The 26,410-nt window shown below is 43.7% G+C and overlaps 1 protein-coding gene across 1 annotated transcript in view; it reads left to right on the forward strand.

Moving 5' to 3' along the window:
* The first annotated feature begins 2,396 nt into the window (after window positions 1–2,396).
* The window catches only part of ibtk (inhibitor of Bruton agammaglobulinemia tyrosine kinase), a 161,905-nt gene continuing 137,891 nt past the window's right edge, over window positions 2,397–26,410 (forward strand). Inside the window, exon 1 of the mRNA XM_068026679.1 lies at window positions 2,397–2,561. The gene's annotated coding sequence lies outside the window, so the exon portion shown is untranslated. The remainder of the gene's footprint in view (window positions 2,562–26,410) is intronic.

The following is a 26,410-nucleotide window of genomic DNA, read 5'->3' on the forward strand; positions in this document are numbered from 1 at the left end:
AGTCAGACGGACAGACTCACACTCAGGCAGTGTCAGATGGACAGACTGATACTCGGACGGAGTCCGACGGACAGACTGACACTCAGACAGAGTCAGACTGACACTCAGACGGAGTCCGACAGACAGACTGACACTCAGGCAGAGTCAGATGGACAGACTGACACTCAGACAGAGTCAGACGGACAGACTGACACTCAGGCAGAGTCAGACTGACACTCAGGCAGAGTCAGATGGCAGACTGACAGTCAGGCAGAGTCAGATGGACAGACTGACACTCAGACAGAGTCAGACGGACAGACTGACACTCAGGCAGAGTCAGACTGACACTCAGGCAGTGTCAGATGGACAGACTGATACTCGGACGGAGTCCGACGGACAGACTGACACTCAGACAGAGTCAGACTGACACTCAGAGTCCGACGGACAGACTGACACTCAGGCAGAGTCAGATGGACAGACTGACACTCAGACAGAGTCAGACGGACAGACTGACACTCAGGCAGAGTCAGACTGACACTCAGGCAGAGTCAGATGGCAGACTGACACTCAGGCAGAGTCAGATGGACAGACTGACACTCAGGCAGAGTCAGATGGACAGACTGACACTCAGGCAGAGTCAGACTGACACTCAGGCAGAGTCAGATGGCAGACTGACACTCAGGCAGAGTCAGACTGACACTCAGGCAGAGTCAGATGGCAGACTGACACTCAGGCAGAGTCAGATGGACAGACTGACATTCAGGCAGAGTCAGATGGACAGACTGACACTCAGACAGAGTCAGATGGACAGACTGACACTCAGACAGAGTCAGAAGGACAGACTGACACTCAGGCAGAGTCAGACTGACACTCAGGCAGTGTCAGATGGACAGACTGATACTCGGACGGAGTCCGACGGACAGACTGACACTCAGACAGAGTCAGACTGACACTCAGAGTCCGACGGACAGACTGACACTCGGGCAGAGTCAGATGGACAGACTGACACTCAGACAGAGTCAGACGGACAGACTGACACTCAGGCAGAGTCAGACGGACACTCAGGCAGAGTCAGATGGCAGACTGACACTCAGGCAGAGTCAGATGGACAGACTGACACTCAGACAGAGTCAGATGGACAGACTGACACTCAGGCAGAGTCAGACTGACACTCAGGCAGAGTCAGATGGCAGACTGACACTCAGGCAGAGTCAGACTGACACTCAGGCAGAGTCAGATGGCAGACTGACACTCAGGCAGAGTCAGATGGACAGACTGACACTCAGGCAGAGTCAGATGGACAGACTGACACAGACAGAGTCAGATGGACAGACTGACACTCAGACAGAGTCAGATGGACAGACTGACACTCAGGCAGAGTCAGACTGACACTCAGACAGAGTCAGACGGACAGACTGACACTCAGGCAGTGTCAGATGGACAGACTGATACTCGGACGGAGTCCGACGGACAGACTGACACTCAGACAGAGTCAGACTGACACTCAGAGTCCGATGGACAGACTGACACTCAGACAGAGTCAGATGGACAGACTGACACTCAGGCAGAGTCAGACTGACACTCAGGCAGAGTCAGATGGCAGACTGACACTCAGGCAGAGTCAGACTGACACTCAGGCAGAGTCAGATGGCAGACTGACACTCAGGCAGAGTCAGATGGACAGACTGACACTCAGGCAGAGTCAGATGGACAGACTGACACAGACAGAGTCAGATGGACAGACTGACACTCAGACAGAGTCAGATGGACAGACTGACACTCAGGCAGAGTCAGACTGACACTCAGACAGAGTCAGACGGACAGACTGACACTCAGGCAGTGTCAGATGGACAGACTAATACTCGGACGGAGTCCGACGGACAGACTGACACTCAGACAGAGTCAGACTGACACTCAGAGTCCGACGGACAGACTGACACTCAGGCAGAGTCAGATGGACAGACTGACACTCAGACAGAGTCAGACGGACACTCAGGCAGAGTCAGACTGACACTCAGGCAGAGTCAGATGGACAGACTGACACTCAGGCAGAGTCAGATGGACAGACTGACACAGACAGAGTCAGATGGACAGACTGACACTCAGGCAGAGTCAGACTGACACTCAGGCAGAGTCAGATGGACAGACTGATACTCGGACGGAGTCCGACGGACAGACTGACACTCAGACAGAGTCAGACTGACACTCAGGCAGAGTCAGATGGACAGATTGACACTCAGACAGAGTCAGATGGACAGACTGACACTCAGGCAGAGTCAGACTGACACTCAGACAGAGTCAGATGGAGAGACTGACACTCAGACGGAGTCCGACGTCCATCAATGACTCCAGTTTCTGACAACCTGCACTGAGAACCATCTTGCCCCCAGCCAATCAGCAGAGGGAATGCTGAGAGGCCGAGCCAATGGGAGCGGGTGAGGGTGCGGGTTGTTGCGGACGGTTTGCTCACTCGGAGTTGAGAGAGAGAAGCTGTGTGTTTGATCATGGTCCCTACCGTTTCATACTCAGCCCAGTCAGTCGCTGCCACCGTCCTCCGCAGTACCCGTTTCAACTAGCGAGAGGTAAGGAGCAGCAGGCGGTGTGGAGGGAGGGAGGGAGGGAGGCTGCTTCTCCCCCCGCCTCCGGGGCCTCCATGTCTGCTCACAGCTGCTGGGAGACCCCGCCTGGCCCGGGGGGTGGGGGCCGGCTCCTCACCCGCCTTTCTGATCCCACTTTGGAAGCAGACACCTGCTTGTTTTAACGCCACGTCTGCTGTCAGGTCCTTGGAGCAGGCCTCGAGTAGAGAGATTCTGCCGGTCTGGTTTGTAAGGGCAAAGCTAAAGGTGACCTGTCAATGGGCGTGAGTTAAATGTGGCATATCACTGAGCGAGTGTGTTTGTATCGATATGGCCTCCTCTGTGCCGTATATTTTCTATGTTTCTGTTTCTATACATGTATAACGCAGTCTTGGAATCTTTGGCAATATAATAATCCTGTTAATTCCATAATTATAACTCCGATAATGTTATTCGATAATGCTTGCTTTACTTCTCCCCTGAAGAATTTTCCTGGCAATGCTTCCATAGGACCTTGGCTAAGTGGTCTTCTGACAGTCAGAGTCAGACAGGTCCATCAGTGACTCTCCAGCTGCAGACAGCCTGGACTGAGAGCCGACACACCCCCACCCAATGGGACGAGTTTGCAAGGGCGGTGGGGTCAAGGTTTGTTTTTTGAGGAGAGTGGTGATGATGGCAGATTTGAAGGAGAGAGGGCAACACTGAAGAGTGAGAATCGTTTGCAATATCGGCTAACATAGGGGCCAGGAGGGGAAATTGGGTGATCAGTTCAGTGGGATTAGAATTGAGGGAACAGGAGGTGGGTCTCATGGACAAGATAAACTCAGAGAGGGCATAGGAGAGAAACTAGAGAAAGATGTGCATATAAGGCGAGGGCATTACAGGAAATTTGGCCAGTTGGGCTAGTGGAAGGGAGGAATGTGGCAGAGGCAGCTGATAGGATGGCCTTAATGGTAGTGGCAAGGAAGTCCATGAGCATTGTTGGAGGTAAGAGTGGAGGGGATGGGGAAAGGGGTTTAAGAAGATGGTTTGCATTCCAAGATGATTCTGGAATAGTGAGCAGTTTTAGCAGACGACCGCAGAGCCTGACAGTGCTTTAAGTGGTCCAGTGGATCTGGCGGTAGATGGCTAAACTAGTTGTCTGCATATCCTTTCAAGTCTGCCTCCCTTGGACTTAAAAGGGAGCAGTGATGAGGGCCACACTGGGGGGACAGCCAGAGTGAGAGATGAGGGCACCAAAGGTGGATGTGGGGTTGCGGTTGAGCAAATCAGTAGCTGTAGAAATGTTGTGGTGAACGGATGGCCAAAGGTTAGACAGTTGAGATTTTGAAAGTGAATAGGGGGATAGTTTTTTCCAGAGATAAATACAGAGTGAGGTAGGGTTGGGGCATGGAAGGGGGATGTGGGTGGAGAGTGATAGAAGGAAGTGATCAGAGAGGCTTTATTTCTAATTGTTACGATGGGACTAGCAAGACCACGTGAGATAGCAAAGTCAAAAGATTGGCTGTGAATATGGGTTGGGAGGTTTACATGGAGGGAGAGATTTAGGGAGGATAAAAGGACATATGGGGATAGAATTTCTGCTTTTGGTGCAATTGGTGATTCTGGTGCAAATTGCCCCAGAATTGCAACTTTTCTACATTAGAAAGTGTATTTATTTCCTATGTTTCTGCTCACTCATTTGCATGTTGGTGAACACGATCTGCCATGAAGCAGCGGTAATCGGGCAGCATTTTAAAACATTTTATTTTGTAAAATATTTTGTTTAAAAAAAATCCTTGATATATTTTAGAGTTGTAACTTGGTAAAGTTTGATCTCTACACCTGAAAATCGGTTTATCACTTAAAAAGCATTTAAATCACCATGCTAATCCACCACTTGTGAGTAGGCCGATTTTTCAGTTTCTGAAAAAGATGTTGACAAGATATAAAACCTATTTTCTAGTTAGATTGGGACACAGTACTGAATGCCTTAAATAATTTTGAATGATTTTTTTCAAAAAAATACTAAAACATATATTAGTGTCCTTGCGCTGGAAAGTTCAAGTAAAATTTTGGAGCCGCCTCAAAGTCCTGCAAATGAGTGCAATTAGCAGAAACTCTCAATGGTGATTAATTCACCTTGGGAGCATGGCCAGTTTTGTGGGCTGGGCCTGGTTGTAGTGTGATGATTTTAAAACTAGCGCAAAAGATCGCGGAAACTCCAGTTGTGCTGTACGCAATTTGCACTTAATTCTGAGATTTTTTACACTGATATCGGGGGAATTGTGCCAAGAAAACTAGCGCAGTCAAGTGGGAACTCCAGGCTAAAGCACTGCAATGCCCTGTTGGATAGGCTTATACGTGAGGTAAAGGTCTGGAAAGGAAACCCGACTGAGCCCGAATGCTTGACCCGGAAGTGCGACCCGAGCCGAACCCGACACATGTCCTCGGGTCCCGTCGGGTCAGATAGCAGGCCTGTACCCATGTACTGATATAAAGGCCTGCTACCCGACCCGATCCCGATGGGACCTGCGACATGTTGGGTTTGGGTCGGGTCACACTTCCGGATCCGGCATTCTGGCTCGGTCGGGTTTCCTTTGCAGACCTTTACTCTAGGCCATGTTTCTTGTATTCATAAGTTTTTTTTTACATTTAGAGCAGTCACTCATTTTTGCTTGTGAATTCCATTTTTTGGCATATGCATTTATTAATTGTTTTTAAGCCAAAATTTGCAATCTCACAAAGTTGTGATCCATATTCGATCAAATCTTCTCTTGAGAGGAAGTATGATCTTATTGATTACGTAAGACTTTAATTTCCTGTGTGGATAAAGCTTGAGAGGGTTTGTTAATCCACACAGTTGTTTCATAAGAGAGTAGAACAATGCTTAAAAACATAAGCAACGGCAACTTGGAATTATATAGTGACATTGATCATAAAAAAAATCCCGAGGTACTTTAGAGACATGAGACAAATAAGGAAATATTGGGAGGAACGACCAAAAAGTTGGTCAAGGATGTGGGTTTTAAGGAGGAGACCAACGTAGGGAGAAGTGCAATGGTTTAAGGAGAAAAATTCAGAGTGTGGGACCTATGTGAATGAAAGCACGACTGGAAGTGGTGGGGTATAAGAAAGAAGGATGCACAGGAGATTGAGGTTAGAGCAATGAAGAGTTCAGATGGCATTGTAAGGATGGAGAGTCGGAGGCTATGGATGCATTTAAAGGCAGGAACACATTCTAATTTTAAGATTTTGGAGAACTGTAAGACAGTGCAGGTCAGTGAGAATAGGGTGATGGACAAGCATGTGTGGAATATAGACTTAAGAGTTATGGATGAACTGGAGCTCTTGTGGTTTGGAGAATGGGAGGCTGACAGAAAGAGCATTGGAATATTTGTCTGAAAGTTATAAAGGTATGTATGAATATTTAGTGGCAGATGGGCTGAAGTAGGGGCATGTTGTGCAGCTGGAAGTAGGTGACTGCTGCAATAAAGAAAGTAAGGGGTTAGAAAGATAGTTTGAATCACTTTTAAAGATGTTATTTTAAATTTGCTCCAGGTATGATTCTAGTCACTACAAGGTTTTCATCTTGATGCTCATTGACCTTAGTTTTTCTGGGCTTCTTAATGTCATTCTCCATTGAATGCTGTCTTGATGCCAAGAGCAGCTACTCTCATGCATCCTTTGGCATTCAGCTCATCTATTTCTGGATCAAGGCTATCCCAAAGTAAGGAGCTGAGTGATTCTGGTGGAATTCGATTGAGTATCGTCAAGCAGGTCACTGGTCAGTAAGTGTTGCTTGATGTCTCCTTCCATCAGCTTTAACTGTAACAAAATGGGACAGAGTGACCACTAAGTGCCAATTTAGAAGTTAGAAACATAGAAAATAGGAGCAGGAGTAGGCCATTCGGCCGACATTCATTATGATCATGGCTGATCATCCAACTCAGTAACCTGTTCCTGCTTTCTCCCCATACAACTTTGATCCCTTGAGACCTAAGAGCTATATCTAACTCCTTCTTGAAAACATACAATGTTTTGGCCTCAACTGATTTCTGTGGCAGTGAATTCCACAGGTTCACCACTCTCTGGGTGAAGTAATTTCTTCTCATCTCAGTCCTGAAAGGTTTACCCCGTATCCTGAGACTATGACCCCTGGTTCTGGACTCCCCCACCATCGGGAACATCCTTCCTGCATCTACCCTGTCAAGTCCTGTTAGAATTTTACAGGTTTCTATGAGATCCCCCCTCACTCTTCTGAACTCCAACGAATATAATCCTAACCGACTCAATCTCTCCTCATACGTCAGTCCCGCTATCCCAGGAATCAGTCTGGTAAAGCTTCGCTGCACTCCCTCTATAGCAAGAACATCCTTCCTCAGATAAGGAGACCAAAACTGCACACAATATTCCAGGTGTGGCCTCACCAAGGCCCTGTATAATTGCAGCAAGACATCCCTTGCTCCTGTACTCGAATCCTCTCGCAATGAAGGCCAATGTACCATTTGCCTTTTTTACTGCCTGTTGCACCTGCATGCTTACTTTCAGCGACTGGTGTACGAGAACACCCAGGTCTCACTGCATATTCCCCTCTCTCAGTTTATAGTCGTTCAGGTAATCTGCCTTCCTGTTGTTGCTACCAAAGAGGATAACCTCACATTTATCCACATTATACTGCATCTGCCATGCATTAGCCCACTCACTCAACTTGTCCAAATCACCCTGAAGCCTCTCTGCATCCTCCTGACAACTCACCCTCCGGCCAGTTTTGTGTCATCTGCAAATTTGGAGATATTATATTTAGCTCCCTCATCTAAATCATTAATGTATATTGTGAATAGCTGGGGTCCTAGCACCAATCCCTGTGGTTCCCCACTAGTCACTGCCTGCCATTTGGAAAAAGACCCAATTATTCCTACTCTTTGTTTCCTGTCCACCAACCAATTTTCTATCCATCGTAATACACTACCCTCAATCCCATGCGCTTTAATTTTACATGCTAATCTCTTATGTGGGACTTTTTCAAAAGCCTTCTGAAAGTCCAAATAAACCGCATCCACTGGCTCCCCCTCATCAACTCTACTAGTTACATCCTTGAAGAATTCTAGTAGATTTGCCGAGCAATTCTAGTAGATTTATCAAGTTCATTATTTATAAACTGCCTACAAACATGCAGAGAATACTTTCATTTCATATGATCATAAGAAATAGGAGCAGGAGTAGGCCATTCGGCCCCTTGAGCCTCCTGGCTTATCTGATTGTGGCCTTAACTCCGCTTTCCTGCCTGACCCCACCCCCCCATCCCCCGTGATAACCCTAGACTCCCTTGTTGATCAAAAATCGGTCTCCACCTCAGCCTTGAATAATTTCAGTGACCCAGCCTCCACTGATCTCTGGGGAAGAGAATTCCAAAGATTAATGACCCTCTGAGAGAAGAGGTTCCTCCTCATCTATGTCTTAAAAGGAAGGTCCCTTATTTTGAAATTGTGCCCCTGAGTTCTAGATTCCCCCATGAGGGGAACATCCTCTCAGCATCTTGCAATAAATGCCAACATTCCATTTGCCTTTCTAATTGCTTGCTGTATCTGCATGCTAACATTTTGCGATTCATGTCGAAGGGCACCCAGATCCCTTCTGTACCGTAGCATTGTGCAATCTGAATATTCTGCTTTTCTATCCTTCCTGCCAAAGGGGCAACCTCGCTTTTTCCCACATTATGCTCCATCTGCCAAATTTTTGCCAACTCACTTAAACTATCTATATCTCTTTGCAGACTCTTTGTGTCCTCCTCACAACTTGCTTTCCTACCTGTCTTTGTATCGCCCTCAAATTTGGCTGCAATACACTCAGTCCCTTCATCCAAGTCATTAATATTGATCATAAATAGTTGAGGCCCCAGCACTGATCCCTGTGGCACTCCACTAGTTACAGTTTGCCAACCTGAAAATGCCCTGTTTATCCTCAGACTCTGTTTCCTGTTAGTTAGCTAATCCTCTATCCATGCTAATATATTAACCCCAATGCCGTGAGCGCTTATCTTGTGTAGTAACCTTACGTGTGGCACCTTATCGAATGCCTTTTGGAAATCCAAGTACACTATATCTACTGTTTTCCCCTTTAACCACCCTGCTTGTTACATCCTCAAAGAACTCTCATAAATTTATCAAATGCAATGTCCCTTTCATAAAACTATGTTGGCTCTGCCTGATTGCATTATGATTTTCCAAATGTCTTGCTACTACTTTGTTAATAGATTCTAGTATTTTCCCAACGACAGATGTTAGGCTAACTGTCCTATTGCTTCCTGCTTTCTGTCTCCCTCCTTTCTTGAATAGAGGTGTCACATTTGTGGTTTTACAATCTGCTGGGATCATTCCAGAATCCAGGGAATTTTGGAAGATTGCAGCCAATGCATCCACGATCTCTGCAGCCACTTCTTTTAAGACCCTAGGATGCAGGCCATCAGGCCCAGGGGACTTGTCGGCCTTTAGTTCTCGAGTGACAGTGATTGTTTTAAGTTCTTCCCTCCCATTTTTTCTTTTGATTTTCTACTATTGGGATGTTTTTTGTATCTTCTACTATGAAGACAGATACCAAATACTTGTTCAAAGTCTCTTCCATTTCTTTGTTTCCCATTATTAATTCCCCCAGTCTCATCCTCTAAGGTGCCTAGACTTACTTAGCTACTCTCTTTTTATATATTTGTAGAAGCTTTTACTGTCTGTTTTTATATTTTGTGCTAGTTTACTCTTGTACTCTAATTTCTCCCTGTTTGTTTTTAGTCATCCTCTGCTGGTTTCTAAAACTTTCCCAATCTTCTGGCCTACCACTATTCTTTGCAGCATTGTACACCTTTTCTTTCGATTTGATACCATCCTTAAGTTCCTTAGTTAGACAAGGATGGTGCATCCTCCTCATAGAGTCTTCTTTCTAAATGGAATATATCTTTGTTGAGAGTTATAAAATATTTCCTTAACTGCCTGCCACTGCTTCACTACTGTCTTACTTTTTAAACTTATTTTCCCAGTCCACTTTCGCCAATTCTATCTTCATTTCTTTCTAATTGCCTTTATTTAAGTTGCAGATACTAGTTTCAGACTCAAATTTCTCCCCCTCAACTTAATGTGAAATTCTATCATGTTATGCTAACTCTTGCTATTTGGTTAAGGTACCCATTTTGTTTTGGAACTTATGCATCTATTGGAGCTTTGCCCTTTGTTATACCAAGAAAGAGCACTGTTTCTCACTTGGATTTCTTGCATGAAAATTACAAATAATTATTTGCTTATGTTTTCTTGGGACCTTTTATACAGTTATTAATTTTGTTGCAAACAAGTGCTGCATTGTTACTCAATATAAGTTCATCATTATGAACAGATTAGGTTACTAAGTCTGAAATTTAAACTAAATTTTATGATGCGTTATAAAAGGAATACCCTGCCAATTGATGAGTCACCTGGTGTGGCAGTGATCTGTAAAGATCAGAAGGTTCCAGATTCAATCCCAGATTTATTCTGCATTAGTGCATCCAAGCCAGTGTAGTGGTTGGTAGAGACATTGCAGTTGGTTTGAAATGCTTGACTAGGGAGGGTGAAAAATATGTCAGAAATGTAGTCTTGATTGCTGTCCGGCGATTTCTGTTGTAAAATGTGCAATTATGGATGTCTGATAAGGGAAACACACGGATTGGTTTGATGAGGTTATATAGTGACGTTGCCTACCAGCGCTCAGTGGCCTCAGTCATGCAAAGTGGCAACTTGGATGGACTACCAGACGGTGGCCAGTAGCTGTTGATCTGTACCTCAGCATAAGTGGATACAACTGTTTGGGTTTTGTGAAAATATATTATGGGTGCTGTTAAGGACAGGTGAGACATGATTGGGATTGCTCCCCCTTTTTCACCTCTCGGCTGACCGAAAACAGCATTTTCTTTTTTTTTCAAAAAAGGTGTTTGTTAATCCTAGTGCTTTAATTGACGTAAACAGACAAATGACAGGTTTTCTTGTAAGTTTAAAAGAAAGATAAATGTTTATTATACAACACCCAAAATGTATGCAACAACACCCACTCTCATACTCATATGGATACAGACACACACTCAAGAAAAGATAGAGAATATAAAGATAACGTGATAAGTCTGGTGATTCAAAAGAGACCTCTGTTAAATTTGCTTTGCCCCGGGATGAAGACTTGAAGGAGTGCAGGCCTGTAATCTTTTCCCCTGTCCACTGAAGAAAGACTTGGGAGGTTGAGGAAGACAGATTTGCTGCTGCAGACTGCTTTTGTTATATTCCAGCCAAAGTTCACTGGCGAAGTCTTGGTATGATTTCTCAGGTGGGGAGTTCAAGGCCAACTCCAATTGCTGCCGACATGGAGTTCAAAGCTGGTAATCGTACGCAGCATCCTGTGTCTTCGATGGCATAGATGGATCTCTCTTGCCTGCCCAGATTATACCTTTGTTAACGTTCCTTATCAGAAACCTAGTTTCTGTCACACGACCATAGTTTCTCTTTCCATTGTCCCCATAAATGGTGTATGATGGTGAGGTCTTTGTTAGACAATGGAGTCCGGGTGTCATTCATCCTCATCTCACTTTGACAAAGTAAGGCTTTTCACACCCATTCTTTGGAATTTGTTTGGAGTCAAAAAGTCTACCCAAACATTTGGAGAGAAGCAGTCATTTCCACAGAAAAAGTCGTTTGCATTTTAAAGATTTCTCAGGGATGTGTCCAGAAAGGTTGTTTGTATTTTAATGACTTCACCAAGACTTGTCCAGATATGAAAATTAGCTCAGGGTTCTTGCAGTTATGTGTGTATTGGCAGGAAAGGAAGGGTCACCTTACCTCTTCATTTTGTTTATAAGAGAAGTGCCCATTTCGGGTTTACTTCATAAGTTCATTTTATAGTTCATAAGTTCATTTTATAGTTCATAAGTTCGGATGGCGTGGGCTTGATAGTGGTATAGAAATTGTCTCCAAATAAAACCTAAATGCATAATGTATTGAAAATATAATTACAGTTTTGTTTTTGTTTGTGATTCAGTGTGTTTGTTTTGAAATAAATGGTAACTGAATAACTGAACTGGACCAGCCACATAAATGCTGTGGCAACAAGAGCAGGTCAGAGGCTGGGAATTCTGCAGTGTGTAACTCTCCTCCTGACTCCCCAATGCCTGTCCACCATCTACAAGGCACATGTCAGGAGTGTGATGGAATACACTCCACTTACCTGGATGGGTGCAGCTCCAACAACACTCAAGAAGCTTGAGACCCTACAGGACAAAGCAACCCGCTAGATTGGCACCCCATCCACCACCTTCAATATTCACTCCCTTCACCACAGATGCACAGTGGCAGCAGTGTGTACAATGTACAAGATGCATTGCAGCAACTCACCAAGGCTCCTTCGACAGCACCTTCCAAACCTGTGACCTCCACCACCTAGAAGGACAAGGGCAGCAGATGCATAGGAACACCACCATCTGCAAGTTCCCCTCCAAACCACACGCCATCCTGACTTGGAACTATATCACTGTTCCTTCACTGTCGCTTGATCAAAATGCTGGAACTCCCTTGCTAACAGCACTGTTGGTGTACCTACACCTCAAGGACTGCAGTGGTTCAAGAAGGCAGCTCACCACCACCTTCTCGAGGGCAATTAGGGATGGGAAATAAATATTGGCCTAACCAGCGATGCCCACATCTTATGAACAAATAAAAAAAAATTAACTTATTCTGATCCTTTTTGGTTTTGTAGCCCTAAGACTGAGCTCCAGTCAGTACATTTTAAAACAGAATACTGAGGAGGTCATAGTCATAAAGTTATACAGCACAGAAACAGGCCCTTCGGCCCACCGTGGTCCACACCGGTCATCAAGCCAATCTATTCTAATCCCATTTTCCAGCACTTGGCCCGTAGCCTTGTATGCAATGGCACTTCAAGTGCTCATTTAAATACTTAAATGTTGTGAGGGTTCCTGCCTCTACCACCCCTTCAAGGCAGTGTGTTTCAGATTCCAACCACCCTCTGGGTGAAAATTATTTTCTTCAAATCCCCTCTAAACCTCCGGCCCCTTACCTTAAATCTATGCCCCCTGGTTATGGACACCTCTGCTAAGGGAAAACGTTTCTTCCCATCTACCCTATCTATGCCCCTCATAATTTTGTATACTTCAGTCATGTCCCTCCTCAGCCTTCTCTGCTCTAAGGCAACCAACCCTAGCCTATCCAGTCTCTCTTCATAGCTGAAATGCTCCAGCCCAGGCAACATCCTGGTGAATCTTCTCTGCACCCTCTCCAGTGCAATCATATCCTTCCGATAGTGTGGCAACCAGAACTGTACACAGTACTCCAGCTGTGGCCTAACTAGCATTTTATACAGCTCCATCATAACCTCCCTGCTCTTATATTCTGTACCTCGGCTAATAAAGGCAAGTATCCCATATGCCTTCCTAACCACCTTATCTACCTGTTGTTGCTGCCTTCAGTGATCTCTGGACAAGTACATCAAGATCCTTCTGACCCTCTGTACCTCCTAGGATTCTACCATCCATTGTATATTCCCTTGCCTTGCTAGTCCTCCCAAAATGCATCACCTCTCACTTCTCGAGATTAAATTCCATTTGCCACTGCTCTGCCCATCTTACCAGCCGATCTATATTGTCCTGTAATGCAAAACTATCCTCCTCAATATTTACGACGCCACCAATTTTCGTGTCATCTGCAAACTTACTAATCATACCTCCTATATTCACATCTAAGTCATTAATGTGCACTACAAACAGCAAAGGCCCCAGCACCGATCCCAGTGGTACACCACTGGTCACAGGCTTCCAATCACAAAACCAACCATTGACGATCACCCTCTGCCTCCTGCCGCCAAGCCAATTTTGGATCCAATTTGCCCAATTACCCTGGATCCCTTGGGCTCTTACCTTCTTGACCAATCTCCCATGTGGGACCTTATCAAAAGCCTTACTGAAGTGCATGTAGATTACATCAACTACTTTACCCTCATCTACACAACTAGTCACATCCTTGAAAAATTCAATCAAATTTGTTCGACATGATCTCCCCCTGACAAAGCCATGCTGACTATCCTTGATTAATCCCTGTCTCTCCAAGTGGAGATTAATCCTGTCCCTCAGAAGTTTTTCCAATAGTTTCCCTACCACTGATGTTGGACTCACTGGCCTGTAATTTCTTGGTTTATCAAGTCCTCTGGCACTTCTCCTGTGGCCAGGGAGGATTTGAAAATTTGTGTCCGAGCCCCTGCTGTCTCCTTCCTTGCCTCACATAGCAGCCTGGGATGCATCTCATCTGGGTCTGGGGATTTATCCACTTTTAAGCCCGATAAAACTGCTAATACCTCCTCCCTTTCAATGCTAATTTGCTCAAGTATATCACAATCCCCCTCCCTGATCTCTACACCTACATTGTCCTTCTCCATAGTGAAAACAGGTGAAAAGTAATCATTTAAAACCTCACCAACGTCCTCTGGCTCCACACACATTACCACTTTGGTCCTTAATGGCCCTACTCTTTCCCTGGTTATCCTCTTGCCCTTAATATACTTATAAAATGTCTTGGGATTTCCTTTATCTTGCCCACCGGTGTTCTTTTCATGTCCCCTCTTCGTTCTCCTAATGACTTTTTTAAGTTCCCCCCCCCCCACCCCCCAAACTTTCTATAGTCCTCTAGGGCCTCTGCTGTTTTCAGCCCTCTGAATCTGCCATAAACCTCTTTTTTTCCTTATCCAATCCTCTATATCCCTTGACATCCAGGGTTCCCTGGACTTATTGGTCCTACCCTTCATCTTTACGGGAACATGATGGCCCTGAACTCTCTCTATTTCCTTTTCGAATGACTCCCACTGGTCTGATGTAGACTTTCCTACCAGTAGCTGCTCCCAGTCCACTTTGGCCAGATCCTGTTTTATCATATTGAAATCAGCCTTCCCCCAATTCAGTACCTTTATTTCCAGTCCATCTTTGTCCTTTTCCATAACTGCCTTAAATCTTAGAGTTCTGGTCGCTATTCCTGAAATGCTCCCCCACTGACACTTGTACCACTTGTCTGGCTTCATTCCCTAAGATTAGGTCCAGTACTGCCCCTTCTCTTTGTACGTGCTGGCTCAAAAAGCTCTCCTGTATGCATTTTAAGAATTCCTCCCCCTTTAAACCTTTTGCACTAAGACTATCCCAGTTCGTATTGGGGAAGTTGAAATCCCCTACTATTATTATCCTATTATTTTTAAACCTCTCTGAGCTTTGCCTACATATCTGCTCCTCTATCTCTACCTGACTGTTTGGAGGTCTGTAGTACACTCCAATAGTTTGGAGGAAACACAAATGGATCCAGTCAACTACAAACCCATTAGTGTTAGTTCAGTATTGGGCAGAATAATAGAGTTGATTATCAAGAGTAAACTTGAGATACTCCCAGTATGATAGGATGATGTTTAATAGGTTAACATCAATTCAGAAGAATAACTAAACCTGACTTTTTGAGGAAGTGATGTCTTAAGTATGATTGGATGACTGTGGAAAGGCATTTGGAGTGCCACATGAAAAAATATTACTTCAACCAAAAACAGTGCGGACTTAAGGTAAAGCCAAGGAATGGTGAAGAAATTGATTCAAAGGCAGGAAGCAACGGATACTTCCTGAGTTACTTGTGAGACATGTTATGCTGGCTTGGGGGTACTTGAGGATCAGCGTTGGGATCTCTGTCCGGATTTAGGTGAGTGGTTTGTGTTCAGACGCTCTATGCAAGCTGTTCAAATTAATAATGATGCTCAAATAGGACTTGTATAGCAAATAAAGATAAAAGATGTAATGTGACACAATTGCAGATGAAATCAAACATGACAATTTGTAAAGTGCTGTAGATAGAAAGAAAAAATGAGTGACATAAGTAATTCCTGAATGGTATTAAAATAGCTGAAGGTGAAGATGTTTTAGGGTTTAAGTTCAACCTAATGACTGGAACAGTAATCACCTGGCAAATAGCATTCTGAACAGTTTAGCCAAAACAGTAGAGTAAGTTGTACAGTCATGCAAATCATGCAGTGCTACATCTTGAGTGTTGCTCTCAGTTTTGGTCACTGAGACACATGGCAAACATTCAAGCTCTGGAGGTGGTTTCAAAAAGAAGAACCACAAGACTGATCCCAAAACCAGCAGTGTGATTTACTAGGAAGCTTAGACTTTTCAGTCTTGCAATGTTTATGTTGTAATGGTTTAGAAAATCCATAACAGTAAAGTTATGACAGTAGGACAAGAGTAAACAAGTCCAAAGATCTGCTGCCCACATCCCAGCTTGCACCAAGTCCTGTTCACTCATCACCCCTGTACTTGCTGACCTACATTGATTGCCAGTCTGACAACGCTTCGATTTTAAAATTCTCATCCTTGTTTCAAATTCCTCCATGGCCTTGCCCGCCCAATCTCTGTAACCTCCTCCAGCTCCACAACCTCTGAGAGCTCTCTGCTGCTCTAATGCACATCCTTGATTTCCATTGCTCTGTCGTTGGTGGCCGTGCCTTCAGCTGTGTAGGTCCTTAGCTCTGTAAATCCTTCCTTAAACTTCTCTGCATCTCTACCGCACCTCTGCAAAGAGATATAGACAGGTTAAGTGAGTGAGCAACAAGATGGCAAATGGAGTATAATGTAGGGACGTCCAATCTCTCTACACCTCCATCCCCCGCCAGGACGGTTTGAGGGCTCTCCGCTTCTTCCTTGAACAGAGGCCCAACCAGTCCCCATCCTCACCACCCTCCTCCGCCTGGCTGAACTTGTTCTCACATTGAACAACTTCTCCTTCAACTCCACTCACTTCCTTCAAGTAAAAGGTGTTGCTATGGGTCCTAGTTATGCTTGTCTTTTTGTGGGATATGTCGAGCATTCTTTGTTCCAGTCCTACTCAGGCCCCCTCCCCCAACTCTTTTTCCGGTACATTATCGGTGTATCGGTGCCGTTTCCTGCTCCTGCCCCGAACTGGAAAACTTTATCAACTTTGCTTCCAATTTCCACCCTTCTCTCACCTTTACATGGTCCATCTCTGAAACTTCCCTTCCCTTCCTCGACTTCTCTGTCTCTTTATCTGGGGATAGGTTGTCTACTAATATCCATTATAAGCCCACTGACTCCCACAACTACCTTGACTACACTTCTTCACACCCTGCCTCCTGTAAGGACTCCATTCCATTCTCCCAGTTTCTCCGTCTCCGACGCATCTGCTCTGATGATGCTACCTTCCATGACAGCGCTTCTGATATGTCTTCCTTTTTCCTCAACCGAGGATTCCCCTCACTGTGGTTGACAGAGCCCGCAACCATGTCCGGCCCATTTCCCGCACCTTTGCCCTCACCCCTTCCCCTCTCTCCCAGAACTGTGACAGGGTTCCCCTTGTCCTCACTTTCCACGCCACCAGCCTCCATATCGAAAGGATCATCCTCCGCCATTTCTGCCACCTTCAGCGTGATGCCACTACCGAACGCATCTTCCCTTCCCTTCCCCTGTCAGCATTCCGAAGGGATCGTTCCCTCCGCGACACCCTGGTCCACTCCTCCATTACCCCCACCACCGTCCCCTTCCCATGGCACCTTCCCCTGCAATCGCAGGAGGTGTAATACCTGCCCATTTACCTCCTCTCTCCTCATCATCCCAGGCCCCAAACACTCCTTTCAGGTGAAGCAGCGATTTACTTGTACTTTCAATGTAGTATACTGTATTCACTGCTCACAATGTGGTTTCCTGTACATTGGGGAGTTCAAACGCAGACTGGGTGACCGCTTTGCGGAACACCTCAGCTCAGTCCACAAGCATGACCCTGAGCTTCCGGTTGCTTGCCATTTCAACACTTCCCCCCCCCCCCCCACTCTCATGCTCACATCTCTATCTTGGGCTTGCTGCAGTGTTCCAGTGAACATCAACGCAAGCTCGAGGAACAGCATCTCATTTACCGATTAGGCACACTACAGCCTGCCGGACTGAACATTGAGTTCAGTAATTTCAGAGCATGACAGGCCCCCTCATTTTACTTTCATTTTTAGTTATTTTTTCTTTTTTCCTTTTTTTTTGTATGTTTATTTTATTTCATCTTAGTTTGCTTACCCACTTTTTTTTCATGTTTGTACTTGCTGCTGTTCAATTTTCAGTCGTTAACACCCTATCTGTACTAATGCTTTGTCTTTCAACACACCAATAACATATTGTTTGCCTTTGCTCCACGACCTTCTGGTCAGCTATTCTGTGTACTTGTCCAATCTATACCTTCTCCTTTGTTATCTCTTGCCCCAGCCCCGCTTTACTTGCTTATAACCTTTGACATTTCTAATATTTGCCAGTTTCGAAGAAGGGTCACTTCTCTCTCCACAGATGCTGCCAGACCTGCTGAGTATTTCCAGCATTTCTTGTTTTTATGTACAAATATTTTGTTGTGTGGCTTGGTGTCAAATTTTGTAAGATTTTATATGTGTGTATATAAGATTTTATGCACACGCACATATCTGTATGTTAATAAAAGGCAAATTTAGAATGAAATTCGGAAACAACTTCATACAGATAGTGATCAGTGCATGAAATAGACTTCCACATAGGGTAATGGAGATGCAAACCTTTGAAACATTTAAGAAACAGTTGGATGTTGTAATGGGGGATACTTTTTTTGGAATTGCTATGGTATGACGCACTGAAAGGGCATCCTCGTCTGTCCTATGACCTAAGTCTAGGGAATGAAGAGGTTCCTAGTTCAGTAGGGAGTAAAACACTATACCGTTTCATGTAGCAGGACAGATGTACGACGACAACAACAACTTGTATTTTCTAATGCCTTTAATGTAGTAAAACATCCCAAGGCACTTCACAGGAGTGATATTAAACATTATTTGACACCAAGCGTGGTCTGTGAGTCAGAGTTTTACAGCACAGAAACAGGCCCTTCAGCCCAACGCGCCTGCGCCGACCATCAAGCACCCGTCCTAACTAATCTCATTTCCCTGCACTTGGCCCGTAGCCTTGTATGTTATGGCGTTTCAAATGGTCATCTAAATATTTCTTGAATGTCGTGAGTGTTCCTGCCTCTACCTCCCCTTCAAGCAGTGTGTTCCAGATTCCAACCACCCTTTGGGTGAAATTATTCCTCCTTAGCTCCCCTCTAAACCTCCTGCCCCGTACCTTAAATCTGTGCCCCCTAGTTATTGACCTCTCCACTAAGGGAAAAAGTTTCTTCCTATCTATCCTATCAATGCCCCTCATAATTTTGTATATCTCAATGCACCAAAACAAGTTCAGACAGATGGGAATAAAAGGATCTTAATGGTTGGGTGATTTGGAGGGCCTGACTAATGGTTTCCTATGTTCTTGTAAAGGTTCTAGGGCATTTTCTTTTCTTTAACCTGTTTCCCATGGTTTGTATAAAGTAATTTTTAACGGTTTCCCAAGTTTCTGATAAATAAGGGTAATGGTATGATTTGACAAAGTGAAGAAGGATAAGGAAAAAAATTGTACTTTGTACTTGAACTTTTCAAATAAATTGACCATCCAAAAATTATATTTCAAGTGATTATTTCCTTTTTAAATAATCTTGCGTCGCAATATAATTTCTGTTGATGGACATCGATTTTGCACATTAATACATACCAATATGATGAGAATCAGTTGACAAATGAATATGATATGGCTGATGGAGTCTAAAGGATGAAAGATTATTTAAATTGCTCAAAGATTGTGCAGATGTATTTTTGTTTGCATGGACACTTCTGTTACATTGTTAGTTTCCTGGAGTGATTCACATTTTGCAATAAATAGCTTGCATGGGAACAGATGGCTGTTTAAAATATACACGTATTATCATTGTAGGGTGCAATGATGGATTGTGTTAAAAGTGCAATATTATAATGTTACAACCAGGTAAGAAAGGTGTCGGGGTCTTTCTCAGCCTTCACCTGGTCTTAATGTAACAGGGTTTTAATTTTAAATACACTGTTTTGAGCTCCCCCTTGGTGAATCCTTGTTCACTGCTTTCCAATTATAAGGCAAGAAATGAGCACAAACAGGCTTTCTCAGGTTTAAAGAAGAAAAGTGCAATTTTCTTCAACTTAAACTCTAATTCAGTAAACGCCTACGGATACAGGCCGCCGCCCCACGCTAGCGTTCATGTGCGATACGCACATGCAAATAGAGACAGAAAAGAGAAGAAAAATAGTGGAGAGGTTTGAGGCAATCTTTGAGGAGGGGTTTTTGTTACTGTGCTTTGAACTTGCTGTAGTCCTTGCTTGTAGGTAGATCTTGCTTTTCGTTGGGGCCCAGTATTCTTCTTAAACTTTGTTCACTGGAGGAGACTTTTCTCTCTTGCGTTTCCTATGTCTTCAATGGATTCCGAAGCTGATGAGAATGAGATGAGAGCAGACAAGAGCGAGGTCTTTTCAGTCCAGGAGAAAACGGCTTTCACCCAGTTTAAAACTCTGTGGCAAGTTCAAATTCAAAAAACTCCAACAGCCAGTTTGTCATGTGACTAAACTGGTCTAACCACGTCTGTTTGTGTATTCGGCCATCTTAGCAGTTAACCTGGAATGCGAGTTCCTCCACCCTCAGGGTCTGGTAATCAAAAGTCCATTGTGGATTAAATTGGAGCAGGGAATGGTCCTTTGTCCACTTTAAGCATCGTCTGTAAATATGCAAATGTCCTTCTAATCAAGAGTCTGGTGTTGCCTTCTTTTTAAAAAAAAAACAAGTTATTTCTTTACTCCAGTAACAGTTTAAAAATCAATGTTCATGTGGGAAAATTAATATGCCTCATTCTTGGCAGGTGGGGGCCTGCATGACAATGAATTTTAATATGTTCTGATAAAGTAGTGTATGTAGAGGAGGATCTGTTCACCAACTTGTTTTAAAGTGTGTACAAGGCTCTTCCCCCTCACTAGGACTGAAGTAAGTGCTGCTTGTATGTTTGAGATATGTGGTGATGAGTTTTATGTTGGGTGTTGAAAAAAAAACAAAAGCAGACTGAAATTTTTTTTTTATTTCCAAAATATACTTTATTCATAAAAATCTGTAAAAATTACATTGCCAAACAGTTTCCAAACAGCACGAAAAAATACAAACATTGCAAAAGAGATCAGTTTCTTTCAATAATGTCATGAGTTTCTTCCCAACCCTTCCGTTTCACAATTGTCATGTCAATTACAGTTTTACATTTACAGCAATTGAGAATATTAACGATACAGTTCGAGGGGTTTCCCATGCAGACTGAAATACCTTTTGGATTGCAGACAGTGAACCACTAGTGTTTGGTGTGAGTGAGTCCTATCAGTAGCATTGTCTGTCATCCTTTCACCTATCATAGTGATTATATGATGAAAATATATGATAACCACAGAAGTGGAGAGTAGCTGGAAATTCCTAATACAAAATATTAGAGTCATTGGGCTTACGTTAGCAAAAGACACTTCAAATGCATTTTGCCAATATGCTTTGAGAATCGTACACTCAAAAAGCTGAGAAAAAGCCATTTGACCCATTGAAACTCATTTCTGTAATACAGATTCATTACTCAATTTCCTTCTATCACTCACTGCTAATTATCAAGATTAAAGCCAGTAGTTCAGCCCAGTATTATACAGCTCAAAATATTCTGTCCAGATATAATCTATTTTTAGAAAAATAAAATGTGTAATTGTACTGCTTAATCACAGTTTGAGCAGGCATTGCACAAAAATATTGGAGGATGTTCTGCTTATCTTGCACACAGACTCATGAAGAAGTGCAGGAAATGGCAGAGAAAAGAGGAAATTAGTGCATAACATCAAAGAGAGAAAGATGCAATACTTCAGTCACATCATTAGAGCAGAAGGTAGACAGAGATAATTATGGGAAGGAAAGATGGATGGAAAACGTAGGAGAGGGAAGCAGAAAAGAATATAGATGACATATAATGGATTGGATGCAGTTGACCTATGCAGAATGGATAAGGACAGCGTAGGACAGACACAGGTGGTGATCCATGACAGTCAACCTTCTGGGAAGAAGATGACATCAATGAATGAAGCTCAAAAATGTCACTTCAGTATGCTTTATTGAAATTCTAGTAAAACTACTACATTGTCTTATTTTAGTTTTAAGTTATTTATTCTTTTGCGCCTACCAAGTTCCTGATAACCTGGAGCCCTCACGTCTTGCCCCCAAAACTCGGATCAGACTTTTTCCTCTATCATAAGGTAAGGAGTGGGACTGTGTGCTGACGACTTTGCAAGTAACAGCTCCAGTCACAACTCTTCTGATAACGAAATAGCGTAAGCTAACCCACAGCAGGACTTAGATAACATCCAGACTTGGGCTGACATATGGTTGACAATGACCATCTTCAACAAAAGGTCTTGACTGCCTCCCCCAAATTTCAGTGGTACTAGCATTGTTGAGTCCTCACCATCAACATCCATTGGGTTTCATTGAACAGAATATTAATTTGACCATTCTTATAAACAACATGGCTTCCCAAAGCCTTCTACAAGATTGAAGATAGGAGTGAAGTGCAAAACCTCCCCACTTCAGGTTGCTGCAGCTGCACAACGTTCACAGAATCTGTTTCTGTTTTGAACATTGCTAAAACTGCAGAAAACCGGCAGGGAACTTGAATAACAGTAACGTTAAATGACAACCTATAATCATTTACACTGTTCACGGAAACCTGTTTTATAGGACTCACCAAAATCTTAGTTAATTCTTGTTTTTAATTTAAAAAAAAATATCTGGGCACAAAAATCCATTCACCACAAACATGGTACCTATGTCAGACAGGACAATAACAACTAGTGTTTAATGTAGGAAAATGTTCACAGGAGAATAATCAGCCAAAAATTGACACTGAACCATGAAGGATATGTTAGGATGGGTTATATAAGGATTAGTTGGAGCTTGTCAAAATAGTAGGTTTGAAGGAGGGTTTTAAAAGGTGGTGACAGGTGGAGAGGTTTAAAGAGGGAATTCGAGCCTAAGGCCTAGATGGTTGAATGCATGTATGCCAGTGGTGTGTGGAGTGAGTGAGTGATGCACAAGAGCCTGGAGATGGAGGAATGCAGAGTTCTTAAATGGTTGTAGGGCTAGAGGACGTACAGAGGTCAGAAAGGAGAAAGCTGTGGGATGATTTGAACACAAGGTTGAGAATTTTAAAATTGAGATGGTGATGGACCAGAGTCAATAATAGCCAGCGAATACAATGTGTGTTGGGTGCAGAGAATGTGGTGCTGGTTAGGGCTACAGGCAACAAAATTTTGAATGAGTGCATGTTTATGGAGGTAGAATATGGTAGATCAGCCAGGCGAACATCGGAATAATGGAGTCTGGAGGTGACAAAAGCATGGATGTGCATTCCAACAGCAGATGGGCTGTGACAGGTGTGGAGATGGGCACGATTAGAGGTAGAAGCAGGTGGACTTTGTGATGGAGAGGATATGGGGTCAGAAGCTCAATTCAGAATCAATTAAGATGCTGAGGTTCCCCACTCTGGGCCGGGGAATGGAATTGGTGGCTAGGATTTATGGTGGGACTGAAGATGATGGTTTCTGTTTTCCCAATATTTAATTGGAGGAAATTGATTATCCAGGACTGGATATTGGGCAAGCAGGCTGACAGCATGGAGGCTATGAAGGGGTCAAGAGATGTGATTGTGAGGTAGAGCTGGGCGTTGTCAGCGTACATGTTGAACCTAATATTGTGTCTGGTTTTGTCGAGGGGCAGCATGTAGATAAGAAATAGGAAGGGGTCAAAGGTAGATCTTTGGTGCATTCCAGCCATTGTAGGAGATATCTGGCTATGACTGCATAGCTAGGAGTGGAACAATGTGAGGATAATGCCACTCAGCTGGACTGCAGATAAGGTTGGGATAGGGAATCCTAGGCTTGTTTTCTTGGCCTCAGCCTGGGCTTTTTCTGATGACTGGTATACTGGGTGAAATGAGGCATACCAGCCTCTTGGCCATGTATGTGGGGCCTGCTTGTTTATCCAAGCCTGAGTCTATATCCCCAAAGACTTTAGACCTGATTGACCCCCTTTGCAAGGGGACTGTAGGCCTTTGAAATCAACATGTTTATCTGTGGATGCTGGATCTCTGTACTAATGACAAGCCAAAGTCTCTCTTGCTGATTTACCCCGTGGAAAGATCACTGTTTAACTCCTCAAAAAATTCATTGTATTGAAAATGTCTACTAAATCCACTCACTAATTTTTTTTGTTCCAATGATCTTTAGTCCTGCCACATCCAGTTGACAATGGTGGTGGATAAACATGAAATCAAAAGGAAGCAGATTTTTAAAAAATGTATTTTATTTATTTAGAGATACAGCACTGAAACAGGCCCTTCGGCCCACCGAGTCTGTGCCCACCAACAACCACCCATTTATACTAATCCTACATTAATCCCATATTCCCTACTACATCCCCACCATTCTCCTACCACCTACCTACATTAGGGGCAATTTACAACGGCCAATTTACCTATCAACCTGCAAGTCTTTTGGCTGTGGGAGGAAACTGGAGCACCCGGCGGAAACCCACACGGTCACAGGGAGAACTTGTAGACTCTGCACAGGCAGTACCCAGAACTGAACCCGGGTCGCTGGAGCTGTGAGGCTGCGGTGCTAACCACTGTGCCAGATCTCCAAGAAAATCCCCCATCATTAACCATGGTCAAGGCCAGCATGTGTGCAAGGGGCAAAACAAATGATTGCAAGCATCTTCAACCAAGTGTTTGGAAGTAATGATCCTACTAGGCCTCCTTCCAATGTCCTCACCATCGCAGATACCAAGGTCCAGACAATTTATTTATGCCCTTCTCTCCATTGTTGTTATGTGGCACTACCACTGTACTAAATGAAATAGATTCAGAACAGCTCTAGCAACTCACAACTGGACATCCATAAGGCACTGTGGGCCATCATCAGCAGCAGAATTGTATTCAACCACAATCTGTAATCATATAACCTGGTGTATCCTTCACTCTACCATTACCATCAAGTCAGAGGACCAACCCTGGTTCAATGAGGAGTGTAGGAGACTTGGGCTGATAAGTTCCAAGTAACATTTGTGCCACACCTGTGCCAGGCAATGACCATCTCCAACAAGAGAGAATCTAACCATCGCCCCTTGACATTCAATGGCATTGCCATTGCTGAATATCCCACTGTCAACATCCTTGGGATAACCTTTGACCAGAAACTTAACTGGACCAGCCATATCAATATTGTAGCTACAAGAACAGGTCAGAGACTGAAAATTCTGCAGTATCCTGACTCAACATCTACAAGGCACAAGTCAGGAGTGTGATGGAATATTCTCCATTTGCCTGGATGGGTGCAGCTCTAATCACACTCAAGAAGCTCGACACCATGCAGGACAAAGCAGCCCATTTGATCATCACCCCCATCCACCACTTTAATCATTTACTCATGCCATCACCGGTGCACAGTGGCAGCAGTGTGTACCATCTACAAGATGCAGTGCAGTATCTTGCCAAGGTTCCTTCAACAGCACCTTCCAAACCTGTGACCTCTACCACCTAGAAGGGCAAGGTCAGCAGATGCACGGGAATGCTTTTACCAACCTGCAGTTTCCCCTCTAAGTCACACACCATCCTGACTTGGAACTATATCGCTACTCCTTCAATGTTGCTGGGTCAAGATCCTAGAACTCCCTCCTGAAAAGCACTCTGGGTGTACCTACTCCACATGGACTGCTCACCACCACCACCTCAAGGGCAATTCGGATTGCTTTCATTTGCCTAGATCTTAAGCACTGGAATTTCCTCCCTACACTTTTCTGCCTTTCTACTCCCTTACCTCCGTTTAAGCCACTTAAAACCTTTTTTTCCAAAAATATACTTCATAAAATTTGTAAAAATACATTATATCACAGTTCAAATTTGACATTATATGAAATACAATACAGATTAGTTTCTTTCAATACAGTATGCAAGGTGTCGCATTACAGGTTATATTTACAATGTACATTTACGTTTCATGTCAAACATTCTCTGTGCATACAGCCCGACGATGTTTACAAAGGTTCCTGCCTCTTGGCCTTGCACAGTGGCCTTTTCCCATTGAGCTGTCTCTCTGACCAAGCTTTTGGCCATCTGACCTATTATCTACTTAGGTGCTTCAGTGTCTTTGTGTTTTATAATGCTCCTGTGAAGCGCCTTGGGCATTTTATTTTGTTAAAGGTACTTTTATATTTTGTTATGGCACCTTTGGGATTAAGAGTAGGTTAATTGAAAGAAGAAAGCCCAGGCTGTTTGTAACAAACTTTAACTATCTAAATGTATTAAAGTGTAATCCTATTTACGTGCTTATTTAATTCATTGAGCCTAAAAGGATGTGACATTTATGCGATTATTGGTTTGCTCTACCTGTCATTAGGCGGGCAATTCTGAGTAGATGTGGTTATTCACACTTCTGGTCAGCTATTCACTTGCAAACTATTAAATTTAGGCAGCATCTTGAGTTATCATCTTGAAGACAATTCCTTAGGGAAATTTGACTGATATCTGTGACATCCTGTGGATGTCTGTGATACATATTTGAATTTATTTGTCATTTGTTGCATTTCAGAGGAGTTAAAAAGTAATGCTCAAACAAGTTTGCCTCAATACAGGAGCTATGAGAGGGAGAGAGCCTGGTGGCTTTGTGCAAGGTTAATGGTAAACTCCTGTGTAAAGTTACTGACTGAGTTTTTCTGGTTCAGTTTTAGTGCAAGAAATTTGATGTTTAATATCTTCTATATTATGAGGAAGATTAGCTTCATTAATCTGTGATCAGCTAGCTCCAATAGCACTGGTGGCACAACTGGACCTGTGATGTATAAGGGGAAGTTGTGACTT

This window comes from Heterodontus francisci, chromosome 3, assembly GCF_036365525.1.
Source record: "Heterodontus francisci isolate sHetFra1 chromosome 3, sHetFra1.hap1, whole genome shotgun sequence".
In the NCBI taxonomy this organism is placed as follows: domain Eukaryota; kingdom Metazoa; phylum Chordata; class Chondrichthyes; order Heterodontiformes; family Heterodontidae; genus Heterodontus; species Heterodontus francisci.